The sequence below is a fragment of the Octodon degus genome, unplaced genomic scaffold, assembly GCF_000260255.1.
Source record: "Octodon degus isolate 3935 unplaced genomic scaffold, OctDeg1.0 scaffold00090, whole genome shotgun sequence".
NCBI lineage: Eukaryota > Metazoa > Chordata > Mammalia > Rodentia > Octodontidae > Octodon > Octodon degus.
The window spans coordinates 5,991,434-6,003,302 of NW_004524666.1; the positions used below are offsets into that span (position 1 = coordinate 5,991,434).

Sequence of the window (11,869 nt, forward strand, 5' to 3'; positions counted from 1 at the left end):
AGCTGCTACAAAGAAGACATGTTTTAGACAATACTCATGCATATGGACAAAAACTCGAGGACTGTATTTGTGACTAATTGTATAACAGGTTATTTTAGTTTCTGTTCTGTGGAAAGTGTAAAGCATTCCAACAAAGGGTTTTAATGTAGACCTTTTTTCGCACCCATGCTGTTGATTGCTAAATGTAATAGTCTGATCATGACACTGAATAAATGTGTCTTTTTTTAAATGTGCTGTGTAAAGGTAGTCTACTCTGAAGCCATCTTGGTTAACATCCCCAACAGTGTGAAGTTAGAATTCCTTCAGGGTAATGCCAGGTTCCATTTAAAATTTCTTTACAATTGCTTGGTTAAAGAAGTCATTGTCTTCAGAAACCTTGGTGTAGTTGAACTGACAGTTACTGTTCTGACCTCTGAATTTGACCATTGAAAAGGTCACCCAAGCAAACAGTCAGCTACTTGGTTATAAAAATGATTGTTGGCACATCCTATATGTCTAAATTGAATAATGGTACCAGATACAATGATAGATGGGATTGAAGCTGTGTATCATCCATTATCATGTGTAATCAATAAACGATTTAATTCTCTTGAATGGAATGACAACTGTAAAAAAAATAAAATAAAATAAAAGTGGACATTCAGGGCTGTGGAGATAGCTTGGTGGCATAAGCACCTGCCTGGCAAGCACAAGGTCCCAAGTTTGATCCCTGGTACACCATGCTTTCTGGCCCTGTAACCCAAGTATGCCATGCTGGCCCTGAAACCAGGCATTTGACATATGCTTGTAATCCCAGCATTGGGGAAGCTGAGACAGAAGGATTGCTACAAGCCTGAACTGTGTAGTAAGACCCTGTATAAAAAATAAAATAATAAAATAAAAGTGAACACTCAAAAATAAAGAGACATTTAATAAATTTGCAATACTGCACAACCACTGCCTCTATCTAGCTCTAAAATACTAATCATCCCCACAGGAGAATCCCATTACCCATGAAGTCACTCCCATTTCCCCTCTATTTTGATTGGTATGTGCAAATTTTAGCTCATACATGAAACATTATATTACTTTTCTTAGTAATGAATTTTAAATAGGCATTTACTCTTTTTTGGTTTTTATCTTTTTTTTCCCATAATTTTATTGAGAGACAAATAGTGATGAGACACTTTCAAATCAAATTGGTAGGACAGTTCCAATAATTAACACATTGCATACTCTCTTCCTAGTGGTTATTTGCTGTACAAGATGCAGACATGATATACTATTTACAAACACTATTAGAACAAATCCCTCTATTCATTAAGAGAATGTAACTATACATCTATCCTAACCATTTTGACATTTACTCTTTTTTTTTTTTTTTTTTTTTTTTTTTTTTCGGAATCGGGGATTGAACTCAGGTCCTTGCGCTTGCCTGGGAAGCACTGATTCCACTGAGCCATCTCCCCAGCCCCACATTTACTCTTTTTAATTCTATTTTTAATTGCTATAAACTGTTTCATCCCATACGTAAACATATTTTTCCTTTATTCAAGAATCACATTGATTATAAAAATGAAACTATTTTATTTTAAAAATTATTAAGAAGTTATAAAAACTATTTTCTTTTATTGTATTTTAACATAGAGTGAAGGTTTCATTTAATTTTATTTATTTTTATTTTTTTGGTGGTAGCAGGAATCAAACTCAGGACCTTGCACTTGCCAGGCAAGCACTTATTCCACTGAGCTATCTCCCTGGCCCAAAGGTTTAATTTTAAAAGTCATATTGCCATTAATCCCACTCAACATATTCCCCTTGACTTGGAACACACTGTTCCCATTCTTCCTGACACTTTCTCAGGCAGGGCTAGAAGTCTTCTGGGAGCATCTTTAGTTGCTCTGTTGTGACTTCCTTGCTCAGTATCACGAATTGACTCAAAATGTTTGCCTTTCATGGTTATTTTGACTTTGGGAAGAGCTGGAACTCACCTCGCACTAGATCTGGTGAGTGAGGGAGTTAAGAGCACCCTGTAGTGCTCTGCCAAGCCGGCCCTCCCACTGGCTGTCACTCATGTACTGTGTTTTCTATCACACCTCATAAAACACACAAAAGAGTACTTCCAGAACTGCTTCAGAAATTGGCCACAATGGGGCCGGGGAGATGGTTCAGTAGAATAAGTGCTTCCCTGGCAAGCTCAAGGGCCTGAGTTCAATCCCCGATTCCGAAAAAAAAAAAAAAAAAAAAGAAAAAGAAAAGAAATTGGCGACAATGAGGACATAAGTGTGCTTAAAGTGATGAGGAGTATTTGGAAGAAGATGAACACCTATATGTCTTTACTAAAATAATTTTGTTTTTAATTTAGACATTCACCATATGTTGATTAAACTTAGGATGTGAACTGTTTCTTTTCTAGATGTCCTTATTCATTCCATTAAGATTATTCCTAAAGATGATCTTGTTTTATAGGTGAAGATTGATAAAATGAATCCATTTTGCATATCAAATAAGCCAGGCATATACCAACCACAGCAACAGAAATGTAGCTTGGTCCACGCTGGGTGATCCGTCTTGACTGGCCCTATCTTGAGCTGGTTTTACTCACATACCTGCATAGCCAGCTCCTTTTCTTTATTCCTGTGTGGGGAGACTTGTGGGAAGACACTACCAAGATAAGAATAAAGTATAGAGAAGGAACTTGAAGCTGTGCACGGTGGCATACATCTGTAACCCCAGAACTCTGGGAGGCCAAAGTAGTAGGATCACAAGTTCAAACCCAGCCTGGGCAATTTAATCACTTAATGATCTTATTGAAAATTTATCTCAAAATTTAAAAAGGGTAGGGAATAAAGTTCAGTGAAATTGTACTGAGTTTAATTACTCCTCCTCCCCCCCCCAAAAAAAAAAGAAAGAAAGAAATGAACAAAATTTAATGAGCACACTGCATGGGAGCAGGGGCAGTGAAATTTTTAAGGGAGACAGCATGGGCTGGAAGTTTGTAAAGTTGTCTATAACATGGCAGTGGAGCAGAACACAGAATCCACAGGTAGTCTGTTTATCCATTGCTATAGTTTGGGCTTTGGATGTGTCTCAAAAGTCCATCCATATGTGGAAGGCCAGAATGTGGTGCTATTGGGAGACGGCGGAACCTTGAGAGGTACAGCCTAGTGAGAGGAAGTCAGGTCGGTGGGGGGTGAGGCCTTGAAGGGATATTAGGACCCCGGCACCTACCTCTGTTTCTGGCCACCATGAGGCAAAAAGGCTTCCTGTGCTATGTATCTGTGACGTGATCCACTGTACCAACACAGTCTCAAAACCACAGGGCCTAGTGACCATGGATACCTCTGAAACTGTGAGCTAAAGTACACTGTTCCTCTTCATAAGTTGATTATCTTGTGTTCTATTAGAGTAATGAGAAGCTAACATACCTGTAAACTGTATACCATGTGGAGTTGGCACCTCAGGTTACTAGGTGGCTATTTAGTGGATTGGTGGTAGAAAAATAAGGTGGGAAAGATGAAGAAAAATACAATTGGATTTTACCTAACTCTACATGCAAAGGAGATTTCTCCAAAGGTCAAGTCATAAAATTAATGAGATGGATTTAAAAAAAAATTATTAAAACTTTGAAATTTACAAGCCATAGGGCACATTGATAGATCTGATTAAAGGTTTCTATTAACAAGTGGCACCATCATTGAGCAGAATTTTAAGAGGTATGTGACAGATTGGGATGGCTACAAGTGACAAAGGATTTATAATTAGAATGGGCAATGAACTTTTGATACCTAAAAGACAGTATAGCAAAATAAAAATGGATAAAATATACAACAGACTGTTGGCCAAACAGGGAAGCCCAAAGCCCAGAAAGAATATAAAAGAAACTACAAATCAGTTAACAAAGAAATGGAGATTAAAGCAATGATGAGACAGCACCCTACACTCGAAGGCAGTGTAAAGCTGTAACACGGCTATTAGCCTGGGAAAGAAAAAAAAAGCTGAGTAATAATAAGTGCTGGCTGGAGTGGAGGGATAAGAGGTTCTTCCTGCTGGTGGCAACACAGGTTGAATCTCTGGCACAGCTATAAAGCCCTTAGAATTTCCAAAGTGATTGTGCCATTTTTTTTAAGTGAGTGAGATGAGTGGTAGCTGAGTCCCCTAGGCACACTCAGAAAGGAGCTGGTCACAGTAATGACCAAGGCATGATTAGAGGGCCACACTCACCAAACCTCCAGGGAGTAGAGAGGGACTACTGTGAACTGATCACCAATGACCAGTGGTCAATTATGGTGGCATAATTTCCATAAAACCCAAAAGGATGAGCTTCTGGGTTCCCTGGAGGGAAGCATGGGAGTTCCCGCGCTTTCTCACATACCTTGTCCTATACATCAGTTTGACCCACTATTCACCTGTGTTCTTTGTACTTTCCTTTGTAATAAAAGGGAAATGGTAAATAAAATGTTATTACTGAGTTCTGGGAGCCATGCTAGCAAATTAATCAAACCTAAGGAGGAGGTCATGGGAACTTCAATTTATAGGCAGCTGGTCAATCCAGGCTTGTAGTTGGCAACTGAAGTAGAGACCAGTTTTGTGGGACTGAGCACTCAATTTGTGGGATCTGAAGCTATCATCAGACAGTGTCCAAAATGAATTGGAGGACACTCAGTGTCTGCTGGAGAATTGCTTAGTGCCTGGGGAAATAACCCCACATATCTGGTCGAAGAAGCATTTTGGGTTTTGAGAGTATAGAAGGGGCAAAGAAGTTGCTGTCATTGTGCTTGTTTAAGCAAAAGAACAGAAATTATGAGTACAAAAGTCTTATGTGAAGACTACAGTTTTACCTGCCTCTTGTGAATTTGCCCTGCATGTAGGAGGATCATTGTAATGTTGTACTCAAATAGAAAGTTGAACATTTCTAAGCCAAGTTGGTTATCAGTCTCTTGGACTCTTCAAGGTAGATAATGAGTGATATTATCTCAAGATTCCCTTTAATAGTAAAACATTCCCCTAAACTTTTTTTTTTTTTTTTTGGTGGAACTGGGAATTGAACTCAGACCCTTGCGCTTGCCAGGGAAACACTTATTCCACTGAGCCATCTCCCCAACCCCAATTCCCCTAAACTTAAAAAAAGTATGGGCTACAGATACAGTTCAGAAGTAGAGTATATTCATCGCATGTGTAAGGTCCTTAACTGGATACCAAGCACCAAAGAAGGGGAGATAATCTTCCAGGAATGGGGAGTAGGTTGACTTAAAAATCCCCTATCATTAAGGCTGAAGGCTGCTGGTACTAACAAGCAAACATATCTGTGGAGATAGAGTTGGGAAGTCCCCCACGCTTCTGGCATGACAGAAGCTTGTGAAGAGAGCACAGTTTGCAGCTTTTCTCAGTTTGTTTTCCCAGTTGTTCCCTTAGACATGCCTGTCTATGATGTAGAGTATTCGAGTTAAGGAGCTATGCATGGTTGGCTGGGGGGTGCTGGGCCTCACCCTACTCTGGGTAAGGCGGTCAGGAGGTACCCTTGGGCACAGTGCTGAGTTCATCTGCTCCAGCCCCTTTTCTGCGAGGGGACCTCAAAACTGTTCCAACGTGGGCATTGGAAGCTGAAAATACTGGGCTGCCCAAGAAGAAAGAACTTGGAGGAACGGAAGAAGCTAGAATATTAGTCCTTCCTAAGTGGAGCTTGCTCGAGCAATGGCTCCTGCAGAGGATCAGAATGTCACTGCAAAATGTAGCACTTTAGTGGGAGCATTGTGTGCTGGACACTGAAGAGCTGGCAGGCCTAAAAAGCCCTCTGGCTTCCTGCCCCACCATTTAAATCAGGCTTAGACCCTGTGCTAAGTCCAGCGACAGAATGAGAGAGATCGGTACAACAAAACTTACTAGAGCGGGTGGATATAGTGGCGTATAGCTGCAATCCCAGTACTCTGGGAGGCTGAGGCAGGAGGTTCTGAAGTTCTAACCCAGCCCAGGCAACTTAGCAACTTAGGGAAACTGTCTCACAAAATTAAATCAAGACAACTTAAAGCAGCTGTAGGTGCGGTTTAGCACTAAGGCTTTGGGTCCAATCACTAGCACCACAGCCAGGAGTAATTAAAGTAACTCTTCTCTTCCATTAGTTTCCCCTATTTACTTACCTCCAAGCGTACCCAGTGCTGCTCTTAGGAGTCTAACAGCCTTTAGTTTTTGCCTTGTCATTCCCCTACAAACTTATTGCTCTTTGTTAAGATGTGCTATAAGGCCCAAGCTTCAGTCATCCCTTGGAATTAATTACTCATGACTGAATTTCTCCTGTGTATATGCACATTACAATGTCCATGAACTCTTCTCTTATTTTGTTTTTAACCTGTCTTTATCAGTCAAACTTGCAAGGCCTTGTTCAGTGCTAATATTTCATTATTGATTTTTTTTTGTATAGTTGATCTGTCTTTTTTGTGAGAGTAGGGTATTAGCATTTATTTGATTTTTCATGTCCATTAGTATTTGTTTTATATAGTTGGAGGGGTCGGGGAGATGGCTCAGGGGGCCGGGGAGATGGCTCAATGGAATAAGCACTTGCCTGGCAAGTGCAAGGGCCTGAGTTCAATCCCCGGTTCCAAAAAAAAAAAAAAAAAAAAAAAAAAAAAAAATTTTTTTTAGTTGGGTGCACTGGTATTTGTTGTATGTATATTTATGATTGTTATCTCTTCCTCTTGGATTGTTCCCTTTACAAGGACGTAAGTCACCTTCTTTGTGTCTCTTAATCAGCCTTGGCTTGAAATCCAATTGCAAATACAGTAGCTACTCCTGCCTTCTTCCATGTTTCTGTCCCAGAGAGCATTATTTTCCATCTTTTGGAATGAATTCCTTTTTGAATTAAATGTGCTTCTGGTATGCAGAATAATGTTGGGATCTTGCTTCTTGATCCATTCTGCTAGCCTGTTTCTTTTGGTTGGTGAATTGAGACCACTAACATTATGGTTATAACGAATATGCATTTACTTATCTTTGTCATATTATTTTCCTGTTGTTGGTTTCCTTTTTTCTCTTCTGTTTAATTGCTTGCCTTACCTGATGGGCTCATTCTGTTGGAGTTTGTGGAGTTGTAGTCCTTGTAATCTCCTTCTAGAATGGCCTCCAGAACATTTCAGAGTGCTAGTTTGGTGGTAATAATTTTTCTGACGTTCTTTATCATGGGCATATCTTATTTCTTCATTAATTTTGATAGTTTTGCAGGGTATAGCAATCTTGGTTGGAAGTTGTTTTCTTTTTAGGTGTTGAAATTTTCGCTCCAAGCTCTCCTTGACTTGAGGGTTTGTCCTGAGAAGTCAGCTGTGATTCTGATGAGCTTTCCTTTATAGGTGACTTGTTTCTTTTCTCCAACAGCTTTTATTAAAAATAAATAAATAAATAAAAATATTTTATTTATTTATGTATTTGGTACTGGGTCTCACTACCCTGGTTGGACTCATAGTGATCCTCTTGCTTCAACGTCCGCAGCACTGGGATTACAGGTGTGCACCATCACACCTGGTTTCAGTGGCCAGCATGGCATAGAGACCAGCACGGCATGCGGTACTGGGAATTGAACCTGGGTCCTTGCGCTTGCCAGATGCTTAGACCACTAAGCTATCTCCCTAGCCCTCTAACAGCTTTTATATTTTGTTCTTATGTTAAATTTCTAGCATCTTGACTAGAATATATAGACTCTTGATTAGAATGTATATGCCTTGGTGTAAATTTTGTTTGATCATGGCTAATTGGAGTTCCACGTGATTCACATGTATGTCAAATTCTTTTTCCCAGCTTGGGACATTTTCTGCCATTACTTCTCTTAACAAGTATCTCATGTCCTGCTTTTTCATTGACTCTGATCAATCTTATGCTATTTTTCTTTGACATCATCTACCAGTCATTGGATTACTTATTCATGGTTCCTTGTTATTCTTAAGAGATCTTTCTTCTTGTGACCACTAAGCACATTCTTGTCTTCTAGACCTGATGTTCTGTCCTCACATTGGCTTATTCTGCTGCATATACTGTCAGTAGGATGTTCATCTTCTGGGTAGCCGTTTGAATCTGTTTCATGAATTCCATTTTTTTCCTATGTTGAGCATTCATGGCTCCCGTCATTTTTCTAAGCTCCTCTATTTTTAATTTTTTTTTATTTCTGTCTGCTCTAGATTCACTTATCATGTCTTTCATTATGGTCCCCATCTCTGTAGTTTCCTCACAAATTAATTTTTTATTAATTTTATTGAGAAATGAATAGAAATGAGATAGTTTCAAAACTAATTAATAGAAAACTGATTAATCAGACAGTTTCAATAATTAATACATTGTACATTGCTATCTTCTTTTTAAAATTTAATTTTATTTTATTGAGAAACAAATATCAACGAGACAGTTTCAAAACTGATTAATAGGACAGTTTCAATAATTAATACATTGAGAAATAATTTCTGATTTGATTTTTTTCTGGAGCTTCATTCATCTGCTTTGTTACTTCTGCTGTTACTACCTCAGAGAGTCCAGGTGGGTGGCTTTTGGATTATTCTTTCTCATTGTCCCCTGAGTTTGCCTTTGGTGACCTGAAAATCTGGAGTTGCTTCTTGCCTAAGTGTCTTCTCATTTTTTTCTTTTTTTTTCGCTTAGTTTAATCCCTGCTTCTAAATTGCTTATGGCAAGTAGCTTTATTGCTAGTCTTTAGAACCCTTAGGAAATGGTTGCTTCTCAGAGAGGTCTCCAGGTGTAGGTGGCTTTTGTTTTGGAGTCTGTTGCAAGATCCTGCCTCTTCAATTCACTAGGGATGAACAGTTGCTGCTGTTTGGAAGCCCCCTGGTTCTTTGGAACTAGCCTGTAGTATTGTTTATGATCTTTAGGCAATCTGAGTCATGGCATGGAAGAACAATTGATTAGAATAATTATGTCACTTTGGACAAAGTAGTACAATTGACAATAACAATACCATCAAACACAGACTAGAAAATGACAAACTGTGGTAGTTATTAATTTGCCACCTTTAACCATATGAGCTAAATTGTGGTTATATAAAAAAATCTACAACAAATCAGAACATGACATATAGTAAATACACCCTTGGTGCGGAGGGTTCCTTTCTGGTTCCTGGGGACCCACTTCCCTCCTTCTCTTCACATTGCTATATTCCAGTGTCTGGACTGCAATCTCAGAAAGGCTCTTTCTGCTGCTCACCACTCTGCCTGTGCAACACCGTCTCCCACACTCTTTGACAGGGCCCCAAACCTCATCTTCACTGTTGGCTTGGAGCCTGAAGAGGTAGGGCAGAAACTTGTATTGGTCAAGTAGGGACAGGCATTGTGGGAACTGAGCTTCCCTACCCTGGGAGCAGGTGGCAGCTCCGCAAGTATATAAGAAGAGTCCTCATCTGGCAAGCCCCAGCCACGCCTGGGTAAAGTGCCAAGGATATTAGTGTCTCTGACACCTCCCTGTTTTCCAGCAGGGGAGAGAAAGCAGCCAAGCGAGTCCAAGTGCGAAGGCTGCAGGTGTGCAGAGCCAAAGGACCTGAGGCTGAGATCTGAGAAGGAGGATGTGGAGGCTGGTGGCTGAGGCCCTGGTGGGATTTGGGGCACAGATGAGAGATGTCAGCACCTGATGATAGGGATGAAACATGCCAAGTTTCAGCTGAGTTGATGCCAACTGAAGACAGAGAATAGTGGTAAGCCAGAACCCCTCCCTGATGCCTGGCTGGTGTTGTGGCTTTGCTACACAGAGACTACAGTGGCCTGGGAGAAGATGCCCAGGAAAGGGGAAAGCTCCAGACATCAACTGTCTTGAATTGATAAACTCAGGGGTGTTTTGTTTTGTTGTATGTTTTAGGGAAGGGTCTACAGGGTGTTCAGGGTCTCACTACTGGATCGGACTCGTAGTGATCTGCCTGTTTACAGCCTCCCAAGAGCTGGGATTACAGGCATGTACCACCACGCCCAGTCTCAATTGCCATCACAGCCCATTGGGGGCAGGGCTGGCACAGCAGGCCTGGGGATTGAATTGTTTCGTTCATGTTTTGAGACAGGGTCTCGCTCTGTAGTCTGGGTCAGCTTTGAGCTCATTATGGAGCCCAACCTGACCTCAAACTTGCAATCCCCCTGCCTGGGCCACCTAATTACATTGATTACAGGTGTCTTCCACTATACCTGGATGATAAATTCAGTTTTGTGGAAGTATATATTTTATTTTATCCTTTTGATACTGAACTATAGTGATTATGTAAATTTCATTTCTATTACAACTCCTTGTTTCTGCAGACTGGATTTTAGTACAGAAAAAAATATGTCAGGGAGGGGCTCAGAGAACTAAATAGAAAAAAAAAAACTACAGTAAGGGAGGTAAAGAAATTGAGGCATAAAAATGTCAGAGGCATTGCTTCCCATGACAGTAAATTAATGGCAAACAATTGTGCTGTGCTGTGTCATTTCTCTTCCTCACTGTGGTTCCAAATGTAAACAAGGGCTCTGAGAGCTTTCTGGAATAATCCCCCCACCCCCAGGCTGTAGCCCTGCTCACAGAGCTCTTCTGGAAGCTGACTTGCAGAATGTAGTGCTTTTCAGTGGCATCCCGTCTCCAGGGTGATGTCATGCCACACAGAAAGCCTCTAGCACACAGAGAGCTAGCTGGGTTCCTGCCACTGCTTTCTGATACCCTCTCTCAGACAGAAGGTCCAGCCCCTAGTAGGGGCAGACATCCTGCGGCTGGTCTGGGAAGACCCCTCATTCTTCAGAAGGGGTTAGTTATGGCTTTGACATATTCATCTTTCTTTGTGAATAAAAATGTCTTTAGCTGAGTACATGGGATATGACTGTAGTCCCAAGTACTTGGGAGGCTGAGGCAGGAGGGTCACACAGCCCAGGACACTGAGGCCAGCCTGGGAAATATGGTGAGACCCCTTCTCAAAAGAAAATAGTCCTTTAAAAAGCAAATTCTGCTGCCAAGAAGACTCACTGCATGTTAGCCCTGGCACTGGAGACGCTCAGAGTTTGCTTACTGTCCTTCCAGGATGGCTAGTGCAAATAGACAAAGCACTTTCTTCCTTGCCCTTCAATAACTATAGGCAATGGGAGGCTGCCTCCCCTCCTCTGAGGGCTTCTTGCTGCATAGTCTTTACTCTGAGGGAACCCTGTCCTGTCACAACATGTGGCTATTGCATCTAGGCAGGTCTCTCCTGTGAACCCACTCATCTCTGAATCTGCTGGGGCCTCAGGAACTTGACCGTGTTATCCTCACCATCCATAGCTCCTGTCACCCAGTCAGCTCCAGGCCCTTCTGCCCACACCACTTGGCCACTGTTGTTCTGATCTTCTGATGCCATGGGGGACATGAAGGTCTAGGACACTGACACTCAGCCCAGGACTCCCTGTGGGAAGGAACACCCAGGCCTTTCCTCACGGGGAGCACTCTCTTTAATCCAGGCATCTCTTCTGTATCTGCACTCCTTTGGGGCAGTAAGCAGCAACTCTAATCCCATCACTATCTTCCCATCTTATCACTGGACACAGCCTGGAAGGCAATAATCATTTTTATATTTGCAAGGGGCTGAAAAGAAGTCAAAAGAAGAATATTTGAGACTCATCAGAATTATACAAAATTCAAATGTCTATGTCCTTAAATAAAGCTTTATTGCAAAGGATACTTATTTGTTCACACCTTGCTTTCACTGCCTTCATGCTGCCATGACAGAGTTGGGTAGTTTCAGTGGAGACATAAGGTCCTCGAAATCTAAAACAGCCTATGTCTGGACCTTTATAGTAAAGTCTGAAGACTGATCCCTGGTCCATGAGGAGCCCTCCTGTGTTTTTATGAAAGCTATTACCATTCTCACTGTAGTGGGTAGACAGAATAATTCCGCCACTAGTCCCCTGGCCACTATTGTTTT

At 41.2% G+C, this 11,869-nt stretch overlaps 1 pseudogene; it reads right to left on the minus strand.

Annotated features, from left to right (window-relative positions):
- The window catches only part of LOC101565523, a 20,407-nt pseudogene extending 9,102 nt beyond the window's left edge, over nt 1–11,305 (minus strand).
- Between the last annotated feature and the right edge of the window lie 564 nt (nt 11,306–11,869).